Source organism: Mirounga angustirostris, unplaced genomic scaffold (assembly GCF_029215605.1).
Source record: "Mirounga angustirostris isolate CCGP_5_RB_7025 unplaced genomic scaffold, mMirAng1.0.hap1 SCAF_16, whole genome shotgun sequence".
NCBI classification, from domain to species: domain Eukaryota; kingdom Metazoa; phylum Chordata; class Mammalia; order Carnivora; family Phocidae; genus Mirounga; species Mirounga angustirostris.
Genome location: NW_026991724.1, coordinates 40,925,231 through 40,945,172, shown reverse-complemented (window position 1 = coordinate 40,945,172; position 19,942 = coordinate 40,925,231). Strand labels below are relative to the sequence as shown.

General features: G+C 39.7%; 1 protein-coding gene and 1 pseudogene across 5 annotated transcripts in view; one reads left to right on the top strand and one right to left on the bottom strand.

Annotated features, from left to right (window-relative positions):
• Positions 1-19,942, bottom strand: part of ZNF507 (zinc finger protein 507) — a 44,527-nt gene that overhangs the window by 7,388 nt on the left and 17,197 nt on the right. The window lies entirely within an intron of this gene.
• On the top strand, positions 3,824-4,712 carry LOC123855509 (peroxisome biogenesis factor 2-like; annotated as a pseudogene).

Sequence of the window (19,942 nt, the reverse complement as noted above, 5' to 3'; positions counted from 1 at the left end):
AACCTTAAATCATTTTATTTTGCCTATTTATATCTGAGATGCAGTACTTTTTTTTTTTTTTTTCCCTGAGTAGGCTCTACACCCAGTGTGGAGCCCAATGAGGGGCTTGAACTCACGACCCTGAGATCAAGACCTGAGCTAAAGTCAAGTTGGACACTTAACCGACTGAGCCACCCAAGTGCCCCATGAGATGCAGTACTTTTTTGACACATCTCAATAAATCTGTTTCAGTAATATCTAGAAAAGGGCTGGCAGTTGGTGATCACTCCCATCTCCTTGCCATTAAGCTCAGTGTCCATATCTGACTATACTTGTTTGTCACACTGCGGGGTGAGTGTGCTCTGGGTACCGTCCCCGGCTCAAGTGTTTCTGGACTGGTCCCTTGAAAGGAGAGACTGCCCTGCACCACTGTGGCCTCGCACCCAGGTCTACACTGAGCAAGTGGGAGTGAAACAGCCAAGGCCAAGAGATGCCCACTCGTTCCCACCCAGTACTTTCACAAAGCACAATGCCTTTATGCAGGGCAAACACCTCCATGGTAATTTATAATATACACCTTTATATTTATCTTAGAAAAGGGGGATATATATACAAACTCTTGACTCTTCAGATTGCTTGTCTCCTTATATATATTACGACTCCTGCCCTGAAACCTCACCGGAAAATTCTGTACCCAGATGAACCACAGAATGCTGCACATCAAACGGTCCTCTGAATGGAAAGTCAGTCTCATGCAATGAGAATTTCATACTTTGAGAAAAATGGGTCAAAAAACAAATGTCAGAAATTGCAAATTTCTCCCATGGAGCATCTCCAATGTAACTCAAACCTTTTAAAAATAAGAGTGGTGAATTATTCAGTTAAATAATTGATTTTTTTTTTTTTTAAAGCAAACTAACTTTAGAATAGTTTTCCAGTTTTACAAAAAAGTTGAGTTCTTCCTATTGTTAACATCTTTTATTGCTAAGGTGTATCTATCATAAATAAGGAGCCAAAGTTGATACATTATTATTAACTAAAAGTTCATACTTTATTCAGATTTCCTTAGTTTTCTCCTTTTTCTATTCCAGGATCCTATCCAGGATACCACGTTACATTTAGTCATCATATATCCTTTGGATCTTCTAGACTTTAACAGTTCCTCAGACTGACTTTATTTTTAACGACCTTGACAGACTTTAAGAATACTGGTCAGGGGGGGCGCCTGGGTGGCTCAGTTGGTTAAGTGACTGCCTTCGGCTCAGGTCATGATCCTGGAGTCCCGGGATCGAGTCTCGCATCGGGCTCCCTGCTCAGCGGGGAGTCTGCTTCTCCCTCTGACCCTCCTCCCTCTCATGCTCTCTGTCTCTCATTCTCTCTGTCTCAAATAAATAAATAAAATCTTAAAAAAAAAAAAAAAAAAAGAATACTGGTCAGGTATTTTGTAGAATGTCCCTCAATTTGGGTATGTCTGATGTCTTTCTCATGTTTAGACTAGGGTAATGGGCTCCTGGGGGGGGAGGAAGACCAAGGGGTATAGTGCCATTCTCATCACATAATACTGTCACAACATGAACACTGTTGATGCTGACCTTGAGGCCAAGCTTCTCCACAGGAAAGTTATGCTTTCTTATCCCCTTTCCACACTGCACACTTCGGAAGAAAGTCACAACGTACAGCCTGTACTTCACTTAAGGAGTGGGAATTATAGTCCACCTCCTGACAGCAGAGTATCTATATAAATCATCGGGAATTTTGCACAGGAGCTTTCTCTATTCTCATCCATTTATTTATTCAGTCATTAATGTCAGTATGGACTGCTGGATATTTTATACTCCGGGATATAATTCAATACTGCACTATTTATTCTATTGCTGAAATCACTGAGGGCTCCTCCAAATGGCTCCCATGTTCTGTTGATATACTCCCATTGTTTTGTTTGTTGAGCACTTCCCTTACTTTCTGGCACCACAAGATGCTCCAGGCTTACTTATCTACCCATATAGATCAATCATTTCTCTAAGCCATTTCTCTTGTTCTTTTTATTGGTATTAGAAACCAAGATTTGGGTGCTGAATGAACTGCTCTCTTTCCTTTTTTTTTTTTTTTAAAGACTTATTTATTTTAGAGAGAGAGTGAGAGAGCTTGTAGGGTGGGGGTGGGGGGCTGAGGGAGAGGGAGAATCCAAGCAGACTCCCCGCTGAGCGTGGAGAGCCCAATGTGGGGCTCGATGATCTCATGACCCTGAGATCATGACCTGAGCTGAAATCAAGAGTCGGATGCTTAACTGACTGAGCCACTTAGGTGCCCCTGAACTGCTTTATTTCTATAAATAACTTATTTCCTGATTTCAAAAATTCACTGTAGGAAATTAGAAATAAACAAAAATATACAAAGAAAACAAAAATCACTTATAGCTTAACCACTAGATGTAACCAATATTATCATTTTGATGTGTGCTTACCAATCTTAAAATAACATATATTTGTAAAATTGGGATCATGCCGGTTAACTATTTTGTTAGTTACTTTAGATACTTTACCTATAAAGATACTTCACCTATAAAAGAGTGAAGGTAAGAATTATATCTGACTTCTCAAAAACCAGGCAAATGAGAATGGAGTGCAATATTTCAAGTATTGAGGGAAAAAACAACCAACCTAGAATTCTGTAGCCAGCAAACCAGCAAGAGATAGTCTTGCAAGAAATGTTAAAAAAGTTCCTCAGAAAGAAGGAAAATGATACAGGCCAGAAACCTGGATGTACATACGGAAAGAAAGAGCATCAGAGAAGGCATAGGAGATTTAAAAAACCTTCCACTTTTCTTATTCTTAATTGATCTAATAACAATTTGTTAAAAATAATAGCATATGCTTATGTATATGTGTACACACACACACACACATACACCCTTATGTATAAATGAAATTAATGACAGAAATGATACAAGGGGCGGGAGAGAAGAATTAGGATTATTTTATTATAAGGTACTTGTACTACCCATGAAGTTGGTATAATGTTATCTACGTGGATCTGGATTAGTTATAAATGTATATTCCAAAGTCTAGGGAAACCACTACTAAAAAGTAAAAAAAGAAGTGTAACTGATATGCTAAGAAAGGAAAGACAATGAAATCATACCATATCTTCAATCAAAAACACAAACAGCAGAAAAAAAGCAAAAGAAAAAAACAGGAACAAGGAACAAGGGCAACAAATAGAAAATAGTAACAAATATGGCAGATACAAATTCAATGTTATCAACAATAATTTTGAACATCAGTGGTCTAACAACACCAATTAAAAGACAGAGGTTGTTGGGAGTGGATTAAAAACAAGAATCAACCACATGTTGTCCATAAGAAACCCATTTTAAATACACATAGAGTTGAAAAGTAGATGGATGGACATACATATACCACACTAATACTAATTGAAAGAAAGAATACTATATTCATTTTAGACAAGGCAGACTTCAGAATAAAAAAAAGTGATCAAGGAAAAAGAGGGGCATTACATAATGATAAAGGGGGGTCAATTCTCTAAGACAGACGGTTGTGATGTGCCAAACAACAAAGGATAAAACTGTATGAGGCATGGGTAATCCAGGTTCTGTTGGGAGAAACCAAGCTTCCCAGAGAATGTCTCAGAAAGTTATGTGGAACAGGGGCGTTTCCCAGACTCCTAAGACCTCTCCCTCCTTAACTGCCTGTCAATAAGCTCCTGGCTAGTATGAGGCAAGGATTTCACAGAACTTGCAGCAAAAATCTCCCCTGCCATAGCTCTAAGCTGTGAAATTTTGAGGGAGCTGTAGGAAGGGGAAAAAGAGACTTTCAAAGAAGACATGGCTTCCAGAGAAGAGAACACGAAAAGGACAGAGTGCTAAGAATAAGGCAGTTGGATGCACTTGAACTGAACAAGGCCCTGGAGCAGCTAGTTTGGTCCCAGTTTTCTCAGTGCTTTCATGGATTTAAGCCAGGGCTGTTAGCCCACTTTGAACCAGAGGTGAAAGCGTTCTTGTGGCTTTTCTTGTGGCGATTCACCGTCTACTCTAAAAATGCCACCGTGGGACAATCGTTTTGTACAAAAATGATTTTTCCCCAAAGCTGAGTAAGAATCAGAAGCTGTGGTATGCTCTGTGTACGACTGGTGGGACGTGGCTGGAAGAGCGCTGCTATGACCTGTTTCGAAACTGTCATTTGGCATCATTTGGGAAAGCCAGGCAGTGTGTGAATATCATAGTTGGACTTTTGAAATTAGGTGGGCTGATTAATTTCCTGATTTTCCTTCAGAGGGGCAAGTTTGCAACTTTGACAGAACGTCTCCTAGGCATTCGTTCTGTATTTTGCAAGCCCCAAAACATACGTGAAGTTGGCTTTGGGTATATGAATAGGGAACTTCTCTGGCATGGTTTTGCTGAGTTCCTGATTCTGCTCTTACCACTTATTAATATCCAGAAGTTGAAAGCTAAGTTGTCTTCATGGTGTATTCCTCTTCCTGGTGCTCCTAATAGTGACAATACATTAGCCACCAGCGGCAAACAGTGTTCTCTGTGTGGAGAGTGGCCCACCATGCCTCACACCATAGGATTTAAGCGTATCTTCTGTTACTACTGCGTGAAGAGTAGTTTCTTATCTGACATGTACTTTACTGGTCCTAAGTGTGACGCAGAGGTACACAGTGGGCAGCCACTGAAATCAGGAATCGAGATGTCAGAAGTCAACGCTCTTTAGAAACTAAGATTGTTTCCTTTGAGGAAAACTGTATTATGTTCAAATCCTTAATATTAGTCATCCTAAGCATAGTGTTTAGGTGTCTTTTATGAGGGGATGTGCTTCTCAGCCACCATCATCTGTTCCTTTCCAAGCATGATGAAATTCTAATCACTAGAAACCACATGATTCTGAACATATTAGGTAAACAATAATGTGTTACTTTTCTTTAAATCATTGCATTCAATTTTTAATGTTGAGAATAATGGACAGCTTTTGTCAGACTACTAAAAATGCTTTCATTTTGCTACTTCCTAGAGAGAGGTTAGATTCTAAAATGATTTCGGAGACTCTGGGATAAGTGTGTATTTATTTTCAGAGATGGCGTTATAACATCATAATCTGACAATGATAAAACCCTATTGTTTTGAGCCTTAAGATCTGGTGCCCCAGTTGTAATTTTAAACTTCTCTCTAAAACCTGTTTTTGAGGGGTTCAGTTCACTTCATTCTCAGGCAAAATGATGGCCACCAGGAGCTCCAGACTGATGTTCTGCCAGCTTTCTGATCCCCTGGGAATGAGAGCTTCTTGAGTAATAGTTCCGGCTAAGTCCAGGACCTCATTGTCTTTGGTCTGCCTGGGATTACACATTTGTGAACCAGGACAGAAAAGTACTACTCTTGATTACTAGATGTGTACCTCGTGGACCCATAGTAGGAGAGCAGGCAGTTCACCACAGGAACTCAGGTGCAATTATAAGAATAGTGGATGGTGGGCAGCTAAAAACAACAGATCCCTGCTGGAGTCCACATTTGCCTTATTAGTATCAAAAGTCTGTATGCATTCTTTAATTTTACCATTGATCTGAGTTGATGAGGATATAAGTAACTGAATGGTTAACTTAGATTGCAGATTTAAAAGGATTAAATAAACATTTTATTATACCAAAAAAAAAAAAAACAACTGTATGAGGCAAAAACTGACAGAACTGCAAGGAGGAAGAGATGAATCCACTATTGTACTTGAAAACTTAAGCACCTCTATATCATAAATAGATCCAGCAGACATAATTGAACTCAATACCACCATCAATCAGCTGGATATAACTGACACCTATAGATTACTTCACCCAACAACAGCAGAATACAGATTCTCAAACTCACATGGAATATTCACCAAGACAGATCACATTTTTGGCCATAACACCTGACAAATTTAACAGAAGAGAAATCATGCAATGTCTGCTCTCAAACCACAATGGGATTAAGGTAGAATAACAAAAATAGTGGAGAATCTCAAAATATTTGGAGATTAAACAACACACTTATAAATAACACAAAGGAGAAATGTGAAGAAAAATTTTATAGTATTTTGAACTACTGAAAAAGCAATTTATCAAAATGTGTGGAATCCAGCAAAAGCAGTGCTTGGGAAATTGACAGCACTGAATGCATATATTAGAAAAGAAAAATCTAAAATCAATCATCTAAGTTTTCACCTTCGGAAACTAGAAAAAAAACCCCGAGCATATTAAATCCAAATAAATAGGAAAAAAACAATAAAATTAGAGCAGAAATCAGTGAAACTGAAATCAGGAAATCAATAGAGAATACAACAAAACCAAGAGCTGGTTCTTTGAAAAGATCAAAAAGCCAGTAAGTAACCAGGCTACTTAACAGGGTAAGAGAGGACACAAGTGATTAATATCAGATATGAAAGAGAGGATATCACCACAGATCTTACAGACATTAAAGGGTAATCAAGAAATAATATGAACAACTCTATGTTCATAAATTTGATAACCTAGGTGAAACAGACCTTTCCTTGAAAGACACAATCTGCCAAAACTCACATAAGAAAGACAATTTGAAGAGGCCCTGTATCTATTAAAGAGATTAAATTAATAATTTGTGGAGTGCCTGGCTGGCCCGGTTGGTAGAGCATGTGACTCTTAATCTCAGGGTCATGAGTTCAAGTCCCACATTGTGCATGGAGCCTACTTAAAAAAATAATATAAAACGAAAAAAAAAAGAAATTAAATCAATAATTAATAACCCTTCAAAAAAAGAAAGCACTGTGTCCAGATGGGTTCACTGGTGAATTCTATCAAATATTTAGAAAGAAATTATACCAATTCTCTACAATTTCTTTCAGAAGATAGAAGAAGAAGGAATACTTCTTAACTCATTCTGTGAGGCCGGCATTACTCTAATACCCAAACCAGACAAAGACGTTACAAGAAAAAAACAAAACTATAGTCTAATACCTCTCATGAATGCAGATGCAAAAGTTCCTCAACAAAATATTAGTAAATTGAATCCAACAATGTATAAAAGAAATTCTATACCACAACCAAGTGAGATTTATCCCAGGTACACAAGCCTGGTTCAATATTCGAAAATCAATGTAATCGACTTCATTAACAGGTAAAGAAAAATTATAAGATCCTATTAATAGATGCTGAAAAAGCATTTTACAAAATCCAACACTCATTCATGATAAAAACCTTCAGCAAACTAGGAACCTCTTCAAATGGATAAAGAATATCTACAGTAAACATACAGCTAACACCATACTCAGTGAGAAACTAGAAGCTTTCCTGCTAAGTTTAGGAACAAGAGATGGATGTCCCCTCTCACCACTCCTTTTCAACACTGTACTTGAAGTCCTAGCTAATGTAATATGGCAAGAAAAAGAAATAAAAGATAACAGACTGGGAAAGAAAAAAAAAACTGTCTTTGAAGATGACATTATGGTCTATATAGAGAATCCAAAAGAATGGACCAAAAAACTCCTGGAACTAATAAGCAATTATAGCAAGACTGCAGGATACAAGGTTAATATACATAAAAGTCAATCACTTTTCTATATTCCTGTAATGAACAGGTGGTATTTGAAATTAAAAACACAATACCATTTACATTAGCACCCCCCAAATGAAATACTTAATTTTAACAAAATATGTATAAAATCTCTATGAGGACAACTACAAAACTCTGATAAAGAAATCAAAGATCTAAATAGATGGAGAGATACTCTATAGTCATGGATAGGAGGACTCAATATCATCAACATGTAAGTTCTTCCCAACTTGATCTATATATTCAATGTGATCCCAATAAAAATCCCAGCAAGTTATTTTGTTGTTTTTGCCTCTCAAGTTTATATGGCTAGGCAAAAGATCTAGAATAGCCAACACATATTGAAGGAGAACAAAGTTGAAGAAGTGACACTATACAACTATGGAATCAGTTAAGAGATCAGTGGTCACTAGGGGTTTGGTGTGTGTGTGTGTGGGGGGGGGGGACGACAAAGAGGTGGAGCACAGGGGATTTTTAGGGCTGTGAAACTATTCTGCATGATACTGTATTACTATAATGGTGGATACATGTCATTATAAATTTGTTCAAAACACACAGAATGTACAGCACCAAGAGTGAACCCTAATGTAAACTATGGTCTTTGGATGATAGTGATTTGTCATTGCAGGTTCATCAGTTGTAATGAAAAATATGACTCCTGTGGAGAATGTTGATAATGGAAGAGGCTATAAATGTGTGGGACTGGGAGTATATGGGAAGTCTGTACTTCTCCTTAATATTACAGTGATCCCAAACTGCTTTAAAAAATAAAGACTATTAAAAAAGGTTGACAGTCATATATTAAGAATTTTAGGCACTTAAGGCTTTTGATGCAAAAAGTCACTGAGAACACTGCCCATAAACTCTAATGTTTGCACCAGTATACGTTCACTCTTTTAGAAGATACTTAGAGTAGGAATTAGGAAAAGAAATGAAATATCAATATTCTTTTCAAAGGACTACCAGGTCCAATGTCTAAAGTCAATAGAAAATAGCCAGTTTCTTTGTATTCAAATTAGTTGTGCCTTCAAGTTCCAGAAAGTTTTTAAAAAAGTTGTTCAAAGTCTTTTTACAAAGTCAGAATCACACTGATACTGAAACTTGGCAAGGGCAACTGAAAAAAAAACTACATACCAAATCTCAGTTACGGATATCAATGCAGATTATCCTGAATAAAATGCTGGCAAAGAGATTCCCACAGTGCATTAAAAGAATAATATACCATGACGAGGGAGGCTTATTTTAGGAATACAGAGAATTCAGTATCAGGAAATTTATTATTATCACTCACCATTTGAAAGGATCAAAGAAGAAGTCATATTTTCACTGTTGTTGCTGAAACTTAATCTAAAGAAATTCAGTATCCATTTAAACAAAATTTTTTACTATGGAAATCTTTTTTTTTTTTTCCCTGAGAGAGTGCGCTTATGTGGGGGGGCGGGCAGGAGGTTGAGGGAAAGGGAGAGAGAGAATCCCAAGTAGGCTCCACACCCAGTGCAGAGCCCGATGCAGAGCTCGAGACCCTGAAATCATAACCTAAGCCTAAATTAAGAGTTGGACGCTTAACCCACTGGAGCCATCCAGGTGCCCCTTCAATTTCTTTTAATATGAAGTCCTTAAAATCTTCTCTAAGAGAGGAAGAGAGAGACAGAAAGCAAGAGCAGTGTATGGAATAACCAAGCCCTAATCCTAGGAGCATCGACCTTAGGTCAGCAGGAAGGTTATTCTGAAGGGACATGCACAATGGTAAATATTCATAGAAAGATCTAAATATGAAAAAAATGGGAAAATATTGGTTAATCGGTAAATATTATTACAACAATTTTCAACTGATTAGAGGAGAGGAATACTATAGGAGAACGTCAACTTCAAAATAATGTACCTATACTATCTGCTTTTATTAGAACAGGTTTCCTTTAGCTAAATCACTACTCTCCCACTTTCCATTCCTTCTGCATTCTCCCTACACAACTCCATGGAGCAAACCAAATTCTCTTAGTTTACAAAAATGAGAGTGAACTATTATTATACTATCATCTTGTTTTATTCACCTTGCTTACTATACACTTATTTTCTGAAATTATGTTGTTTACTTATTGTCTATCTTCTTTCATGAGGGTATTTTTTTTTGTTTTTTTAAGATTTTATTTATTTGACAGAGAGAGAGACAGAGAGGGAACACAAGCAGGGGGAATGGGAGAGGGAGAAGCAGGCTTCCCGCTGAGCAGGGAGCCTGATGGGGGGCTCGATCCTTCAGCTTGATCTGAGCTGAAGGCAGAGACTGAGCCACCCAGGCGCCCCCATTAAGGTATTGTTAACCCAAAAAAAGTAAAGCTGCCAGTTATTTATCAGGAAAAAAATGGGTTTATCTGGGAGTAACAGAGAACTGCAATCCAGGGCAAAGGAACTTTGGCAAAACCAAGTCTCCTGAACAAAGGATAGGGATGCCCTTTTACAGAGGAAAGCAGGAAGTTAGGAAGGCTGTTATAAACAAAAAATCCATTGGGGTAAATTGGGAGCTGGAAACATAGTGGCTTCTCATTGGCTGAGCTGTGACCATCTCTCACTGCCTGTGCTGTTGGGGGCTGGGAGTGGTGGTAAGGAGGTTAGCCTTTCTTCCTCCTGCTGGGATAGTAAAGTAGTATCCATCTGCAAGGTCAGTAAATCTCTATGAGATTTTTTTTTTCCCTGAGAGAGTGTGCTTCTCTTCCTGCTGGGGTCTGCAACTGACAATGAGTAGCAGGGCGTGAGAGCTCCCCCTGATGAACCTGCAACTCCACTCTAGTGAAGCTTCCCTTTATTAATCTTCATAGTATAAATGCCACGAGTCAGAAAATGAATGGGTGACCCTATACCAACCTGACCAAAATACATGTAGTATCTCAAAAAAGCATAAAAAATATGTTTTGAAACAGAGGGCTATCTATATCTAACAGATCATTTCTAACCATGTTACCAGCAGACTATCAACATCCCTATTTCCAATTACCCCGTATATACTGGGAGAAGAGAAAAAAAAAAAAAAAGAATAAAACCCCAAACAAAACCCTATTGACACAAGAATAGCAGGAGCACATTTACATGACATCACTTATCACAATTTTGTTTTGCTTTTTTAGTGGACCAGCCTGATGCTCTGATAATAATCCCATTTGGTACTTCAATTATTCACATCTATTAAGGCAAAGTATACGTGCGACATGAGGAAAGAAGCGAACACCCTAACAGATCAATTGCTGGTGTAGCCTCTGAATAAAGCTGGACCAAAGCTTTGGAATACCAGAATGAACCCTATTTCTCTGTCAACCATTAAAGTCACATCCATATCTGTATGAAAAATGAGATTTCTTCCCATTGCCAAGAAAGCTATTTTGGCAACCAAAAGAAAGCCAATGGAGAAACCCATGACACTGTTATTTCTAATAAGAAATACATATTTGGTCTTTGTCCCCATTCCTGGCACAGAGCTCCAAAACCCCTGGAATTTCCTAAGTGAGGAGAGCGATCACCGTCTTTTTTTTTTTTTTAAAGTTGGACAATGTTTTGTGTCTTATGGTATTTCCTATAACAATATTAGATGCTGACATTTTTATTATTTTTTAAAGATTTTATTTACTTATTTGACAGAGAGATCGATCACAAGTAGGCAGACAGGCAGGCAGAGGGGGAAGGAGAAGCAGGCTCCCCGCCAAGCAGGCTTGATCCCAAGGCAGAGGCTTGACTGAGCCCCCCAGGCACCCCCACTGTGTCTTTTGTTATGTTAATGAGGCGACCTTCTGAACCTTTCCAAGTAACCTAAGGATGGGGGCTGGCTGCCAGAGGAACCAACCATGGGACTGGAAGGTTGGAACTTTCAGTCTCTCCTTCCTGGGGAGGAGAGGGGCTGGTGATCGAACCAATCCTGACTGTGTAATGAAGACTCTATAAAAACCCAAAAGGATGTTCTGAGAGCTTCCGGGTTGGTGACCACATGAAAGTGCTGGGAGAGTGGTACCCAGAGAGGGCACGGAAGTTCTGCCCCTCTGGGGCCTTGCCCTGTGAACCTCCTCATCTGGCTGCTCATCTGTATCCTTTATAATAGGCTTCAAAATAAACTGGTAAATGTGGGCGCCTAGGTGGCTCAGTTGGTTAAGCGACTGCCTTCGGCTCAGGTCGTGATCCTGGAGTCCTGGGATCGAGTCCCACATCAGGCTCCCTGCTCAGCAGGGAGTCTGCTTCTCCCTCTGACTCTCTTCCCTCTCGTGCTCTCTCATTCTCTCTTTCGCAAATAAATAAATAAAATCTTAAAAAAACAAAACAAAACTGGTAAATGTAAGTAAACTGGTTTCCTGAGTTTTGTGAGCTGGTCTAGCAAACCTCTGATTTATGGTCAGTTGGTTAGGAGCACAGGTGACAACGTGGAAGTGGGGACAGTCTTAACCCTTAACCAGTGGGATCTGATGCTATCTCCAAGATTCAATTTGTAGGATCCCTCACCTAGTCAGTATCTGCTGAGAATTGAGTTAACTGCTTGGTGTAGACAAAAACACACATCATCGGGGTGCCTGGGTCGCTCAGTTCGTTAAGGGGCTGCCTTCGGCTCAGGTCATGATCCCAGGGTCCTGGGATCGAGCCCCGCATTGGCCTCCTTCCTCAGCGGGGAGCCTGCTTCTCCCTCTCCCTCTGCCTGCCACTCCACCTACTTGTGCTCTCTAATTCTGTTAAATAAATAAATAAAAAATCTTAAAAAAAAGAAAAAACACACATAAGAAAACCCAATGCTTCTCACGATCTGGCTAAAAAACCAAAGACTGAATTTTTCTATAGGCTTTCTTCTATTGCTCGTGGGTCAGTTACTTTAGTCCCAGAACCCCAGGAAAATAAGAATGTGGTTCAAACACCCTATTTCCCTGGTCTTGGATTCTACTTGGACCTCACTCCAGGTCTGATTCAACTAGGAACAACTGCCTTGAGGGATTAGGCAGAAGAAAGCAGAACCTGGATGTTCTACAAGATTTGAAGTGACATGAGTAGGATTTGAATATGCACAAAAAGATTTCGATAAAAAAATTCTGCAGTAGGGTTTGTCTTACCACATTTGTTTCCTATGTTTTCAAAGGAATAACTAAGGTTCAGAGAAGTGGCCAAATTTTGTGAAGAACCCAAGAAGTCTTTATACCGCTGTGAAAAACAAACTCCTTTGGTCCAACCCTTTAAAACAAAACATATTGTTTTCCTTCAAATTAAACTATCTGCTATGTTTCCTTAAAAGACTTGAGTTTTTCCCCAAGCCAAGAAAACTGACTGAACTTCATTCAACATGCCTTCAGATTAAGAGAGACTGAAGAAGTCTATAACTGGTGGAAGTGATGGTCTGTGACTTCTAAGGGTAGGTCATAAAAGGTAATACAGTGCTTGCCTACTTGTAATCTGAGCATTCATTCACTTTGGGGCACTACCACAGCTGGGATGTCCTCATGGAGAAATCGTGCACGTGTTCCAGCTGAGAGCCCTGGCTGAGGCCCCAGCCAACAGCCAGCATCAACCACTAGACTGGTGAGGGAGCCCTCAGATGGAGTCAACTCTAGCCTTTAAGTCTGCGCTGCTAAGGCCCCAGGCCCAATGGAACACAGACAAGCCATTTCTACAGTGCTCTTCCTGAATCCCTGAGCTTAATAAAACTGCAGCTGTTCTGTACCACTAAATTGGGGGTGGTTTGGCATGCAGTGGTGGTAGGCCTCACAGTTTTCTGGCATACCTGAGACTTGAGAGACCTGGGGAAAGTTTTATCTACCCAGTTCCTCTTTGCACATCTATGAAATTGGTAATATTTCTAAGTACTGGGCTATTATAAGGATTAAAAGTGAGCTGACAAAAATCAAGTGCTTAGCACACTGCTTGGCCCATGAAAAATGTTCTAAAAAAATGTTAACCGTTACTATACTTTCTAATATTTTTAGATTTATAAAAAGACCAGGTTTTATTCAATGACTGAAGTGGTAACCTCATCATTCCAAAATGTCACTCCCATTGCTTAAAACTTTCCTGGATTTTTTTTTTTTTTTGGTATTTTTAGTTTTATTGCCATATTAGAAAACTAGGCTCATTAATACAAAAATACACAATATTTTAGACCCAGCTGATGTGCACCCCTGAAAATCAGAATCATTATTCTATGAGCACACATTTTCACAAAAACACTGACATCAGTTTCAGAGTATAAGGACACAGAAGTCCTAACTATAAAAAAAAAGATTAATAAATTTGACTACATTAAAGTTTGTCAAAAACATCACCGAGAGAGCAGAAAAACAAGCCGTAGTTTAGAAGATATCAGCAATATACATAACAAAGAACTTGTATTCAGAACACAGAACTGCTGCAAATCAGTAAGAAAAAGGCAGACAACCCAATAAAGAAATAGACAATAGCACACAAACAAATGAAAAGATACTCAACCCCATAAATCATCAGGGAAATGCAAATCAGAACCATAACATACCTCTACACATCTACCAGAATGATCAAAATTAAAGACTAACAATATGAAGTGTTGGTGAGAATATGGACTGGTACAGCCACTGTACATTTTGGATAATTGCTGAGAGTATCTACCAAAGTGGAACATATATGCATGCCCTATTACCCAGATATTCTGCTCCTAGGCATAAACCCAATGAAAATGGCCTCGTTTTATATATACACCGAGAACCATGTAAAACAATGTTCGGGGGCACCTGGGTGGCTCAGCTGGTTAAGTGTCTGCCTTCGGCTCAGGTCATGATCCCAGGGTCCTGGGATTGAGCCCCTCCATCGGACTCCTTGCTCAATGGGGAGTCTGCTTCTTCCTCTCCCTCTGCCCCTTGCCCCTGCTCATGCTCTATCTCAAATAAATCAAGAAATCTTATATATATATATATATATATAAATGTTCAAAAGGCATTATTTGCAATAAGGGGAAAATATGGCAATAATCCAAATATCACTAGTAGAATGAATAAATTGCTAGTCTTACAATGGAATATCATATAGCAATGAAAAGGAATGCATTTATACCACATTAAATTATACACAGTGATGATGAGTTAAAAAAAGCCAGACATAAAAGAATGTGCACTGGGGCGTTGGGCTGACGCAGTCAAAAGAATCTTTTTTTTTTTTTAATATTTTATTTATTTTCAGAGAGAGAGAGAGAAAGAGAGAGCACAATAAGGGGAGCAGCAGAGGGAGAGGGAGAAGCAGGCTCCCCACTGAGCAGGGAGGCCGATGAGAGACTCGATCCCAGGACCCTGGGATCATGACCTGAGCTGAAGGCAGACGCTTAACCCTCTGAGCCACCCAGGTGCCCTCAGTCAAAAGAATCTTGAGGTTGTGAGTTCCAGCCCCATGCTGGGTGTAGAGCTTACTTAAATAAACTTAAAAAAAAAAAAAAAAAAAAAAAAAGAATATGTACTGTATGATTTCATTTCTATTAAGTTCAAAAAAAGGGCAAAACTAATTTATGATGTTAAAAGTCAACTGAACGCCTGGGTGGGTCTGTCAGTTAAAGCACCTGACTCTTTTTTTTTTTTCCTCTTTTTTTTTTATTCTTATGTTAATCCCCATACATTAATCATTAGTTTTAGATGAAGTGTTCATTGTTTGTGCATAACACCCAGTGCTCCATGCAGAATGTGCCCTCCTCAATACCCACCACCAGGCTAACCCATCCTCCCACCCCCCTCCCCTCCAGAACCCTGTTTGTTTTTCAGAGTCCATCATCTCTCATGGTTCATCTACCCCTCCGATTTCCCCCGCTTCATTCTTCCCCTCCTGCTACCTTCTTCTTTTTTTTTTCTTAACATATATTGCATTATTTGTTTCAGAGGTACAGATCTGAGATTCAACAGTCTTGCACAATTCACAGCGCTTACCAGAGCACATACCCTCCCCAGTGTCTATCACCCAGTCACCCCATCCCTCCCACCCCACCCCCCACTCCAGCAACCCTCAGTTTGTTTCCTGCAATTAAGAATTCCTCATATCAGTGAGATCATATGATACATGTCTTTCTCTGTTTGACTTATTTCACTCAACATAATACCCTCCAGTTCCATCCACGTCGTTGCAAATGGCAAGATCTCATTCCTTTTGATGGCTGCATAATATTCCATTGTATATATATATACCACATCTTCTTTATCCATTCATCTGTCGATGGACATCTTGGCTCTTTCCACAGTTTGGCTATTGTGGACATTGCTGCTATAAACATCGGGGTGCACGTACCCCTTCGGATCCCTACTTTTGTCTCTTTGGGGTAAATACCCAGTAGTGCAATTGCTGGATCATATGGTAGCTCTATTTTCAACTCTTTGAGGAACCTCCATACAGTTTTCCAGAGTGGCTGCACCAGCTTGCATTCCCACCAACAGTGTAGGAGGGTTCCCCTTTCTCCGCATCCCTGCCAACATCTGTCGTTTCCTGACTTGTTAATTTTAGCCATTCTGACTGGTGTGAGGTGGTATCTCATTGAGGTTTTGATTTGGATTTCCCTGATGCCGAGCGATATTGAGCACTTTTTCATGTGTCTGTTGGCCATTTGGATGTCTTCTTTGGAAAAATGTCTGTTCATGTCTTCTGCCCATTTCTTGATTGGATTCTTTGTTCTTTGGGTGTTGAGTTTGATGAGTTCTTTATAGATTTTGGATACTAGCCCTTTATCTGATATGTCATTTGCAAATATCTTCTCCCATTCTGTCGGTTGTCTTTTGGTTTTGTTGACTGTTTCCTTTGCTTTGCAAAAGCTTTTTATCTTGATGAAGTCCCAATAGTTCATTTTTGCCCTTGCTTCCCTTGCCTTTGGCGATGTTTCTAGGAAGAAGTTGCTTCGGCTGAGGTCAAAGAGGTTGCTGCCTGTGTTCTCCTTTAGGATGTTGATGGACTCCTGTCTCACATTGAGGTCTTTCAACCATTTGGAGTCTATTTTTGTGTGTGGTGTAAGGAAATGGTCCAGTTTCATTCTTCTGCATGTGGCTATCCAATTTTCCCAACACCATTTGTTGAAGAGACTGTCTTTGTTCCATTGGACATTCTTTCCTGCTTTGTCAAAGATGAGTTGACCATAGAGTTGAGGATCCATTTCTGGGCTCTCTATTCTGTTCCATTGATCTATGTGTCTGTTTTTGTGCGAGTACCATGCTGTCTTGATGATGACAGCTTTGTAATAGAGCTAGAAGTCCGGAATTGTGATGCCGCCAGCTTTGCTTTTCTTTGTCAACATTCCTCTGGCTATGCGGGGTCTCTTCTGGTTCCATACAAATTTTAGGATGATTTGTTCCATTTCTTTGAAAAAAGTGGATGGTATTTTGATGGGGATTGCATTGAATATGTAGATAAAGCACCTGACTCTTGATAGCAGCTCAGGTCTTGATCTCAGGGTTGTGACCCAAGTGAAGATGATTAGGGGGTAGAGGGTGAGGGAGTAGGGGAGGAGAAAGGCTGTTAGTGCCTGGAAGGTCCCAAGGCCCCAAGAAGACGGCGCCGCAGAGGAACTGGCAAGGGCTTATTTCTTGGTCTGAGTAGTTAAAAGGAGCAGTTTAATTTGTGACCCATCCATCAAGCTGTACACTTACAGTTTATGTAATTTTCAGGATATATACTACCTTAAATTATAATGTATTAAAAATTTTAAAGAGAGAAAGACTTAAGAGCCTTATCAATCAAATGCATTGGACCTTGTTTAGCTCCTGATTTGAACAAACTAACTTTGAAAGTATATTTGAAACATTTAGGGAAATATTGGGTATTTTTGGCCTAGGTACTAAAACTGGACTCAAAAAATTCAACATACCTATCTGGGCAGCTCTTCTCCTTAAGAAGAAAAAGCATAGTAACACCACTATACATTTATTTTCAAAACACAATCAACTTAATAGAACCAGAGCCATTTCATAGGTAAGAAAAACTGAGGTTTACAGATAACTATCAGTCAATACTTACTGAGAACCTAATACACGCCAGGTAGTGTACCGAGTACTTTAGTCCAAAGACCATTCCTTGTCATGTTGCCCCTACCACCTCTCACCATGCCATGGTGTAGTTTCAAAACATAAAGACCAATACAAGTGTGTTTATTTTTTTATTTTAATTTTTAATTTTTTGGGGGGGGGGAGGGCAGTGGGAGAGGGAGAATCTTAAGCAGGCTCCATGCCCAGTGCAGAGCCCGACGTGGGCTCGATCTCACAACCCTGAGATAATGACCCAAGCTGAAATCAGGAGTCAAGATGCTCAACTGACTGAGCCACCCAGGTACCCCTCAAGTATGTTTCCAAGGGAGAAAAGCTCAAAGTTAGACAGTTAGAAGGAAACTTGGTAACTTCAGGAGAATGTGTTGTCATCCCATCTTCCATCTCCAGCCAGTCAGTCACAAAAGTGATATTGGGGGATGTAAACCAGGGGGAATTCTAAAACTGCTATATTAAACTAAACATGATGATGTTCTATTTGAAAATTCTGAATGGAGCCCTTCAACTGTGGGGTCAATGTTATAAACATCAGGTATGTGGTTTACACAGAAGTTCCTTAATGAAGCACTGAAAAACCAAGTTTGCTGCATTTGGTAGGACTGGGGTGGGATGATGCCTTTTTCATCTTTCCCTGTCCTCACACACAGGATGGCAAATAGCTCTCTTCCTTCTGTGACAAGGACAAGAGTTTCCGAGATAACCATACAGGCGCAGGAGCAGCAGGAGAAAACCAGTCCCTTTGACGCACTAGGAAACATGCTGGTGTGTTTAATACATATGACCTCATTCAGTCCTCACAAAGCTTTATGAGGTAGGCAGTATTCCCGCCAGTGTCAAATGGGAAAGTAAGGCTAAGCCTGGAATAACATCCACAAGGTCACCCAGCTAGGCATAGGCGTGTGACCCAGGCCTGAGGCTCTAAACTAAAGCATGAGCACTACCCAAGACACTGGGCTGCCTCTAAGACAGGTAACACAGCACGAGGACCTCAGCTGTGACAGCATTTCTACCTGGGTGTAGCATCTCTCTTGTAAAAGAAATAAGCTGTGCCTGTCTATCCAGAAACAAGATTACTCTTTGCTTCTGAAATGAGAGGTCAATAGCATTTTGGGGGGGGGGTAGGGGAGGTGATGTTACGCAATGAATTAGTGAGAGGACGAGGACTGAAACTGGGCCCAATGAGTATTAGATGGCCACCACTTACTGAGCGCTTAGTCTGCGCCAGTATGTTACACATAGTATTTAATTTAGTCCTCATGCCTGTCCTGTAAAGAAGGTGCCTTAATTACCCTCATTTTAGAAAAGATAGGACCAAGCATAGCAGGGTGAAATAGCTTCCCCAAGGTAATAAATGGCATAAGTCAGAGAGCTCAGATTCAATCCCAGGACTATCTGCCCCTGGAACCAGGGCTCTTAACCAGTACTTGAAGCTGAACTGCCCAGATCACACAAATGGGTTCCGTGAAGGACTGGAATGGAAACATAAAAAGGAAAGGCAAGAGCAAAGAATAGTTATACATACTGCAGAAAATCTGTTACCTAACAGGCACATTAAAATACCAATGCACCTGTTCTGCCCTTGTGCAAAGACTAGAAGTTGTGCAACAAGGCACTCTAACTCTGGAAGAAATTCATCATTGCTCCTGGTGAGCATGTTTCTTAACAAAAAGTAGGTAATCAGAAATGTGTAGGGCATGGATTCTGAGAAAAGAAGCCCAAACTCTGACCAGTAAGTGTACAGGTGGCAAAACTGAATGAAGCATATATGCAATTAGCTAGAAAGACTATGGTGATTACTTAGATTAAATTAGATCTCAAGAAGGTGATGCTAACTAGCTTAACTTAAGGCAAGCAGTATTGCCAAGGAAGAGAAAGTCCTAGAAGCATACCAGAATACAGTGTGTTAATTCACAATCTCATGTGGATTTAAAGTATTTAAAGAAGGTCAAAAAAAGAGTCACAAGATTTGACAGTTTGAAAATAAGACTTATGAGAAAATGTTGGGTATAACTACAGGGAGGGGGACATATGACATTTCTCCTAAGACGTAAGCACTCAGGCCAAACCCAGTGACGAAGTGTAGTGTGAATAAACCTGGAAAGTAACACACGGAAGTCGCTCTGTTGTAAGAGGAAGAGGGTTCTCATCGTGCGTTGCCCACTGGTAGGAAGACCCTAGGACAATCACAACCAATCCTAGGAATCTGTGAATATTTTAAGAACATAAGAAAACATGAACTCTAGGACACCGAAAACTATCAAATTTCATCTTTAAGCTATAAGAGTAATCTACTCAGGTAGATGTGGAACTCTCCCCTATAAACCCAGAATCTTTCATAAACTTATCATAATTGTATACTTGAGAGTTCACCTATTTACTGTTTATCTATAAACTTCATGAAAGA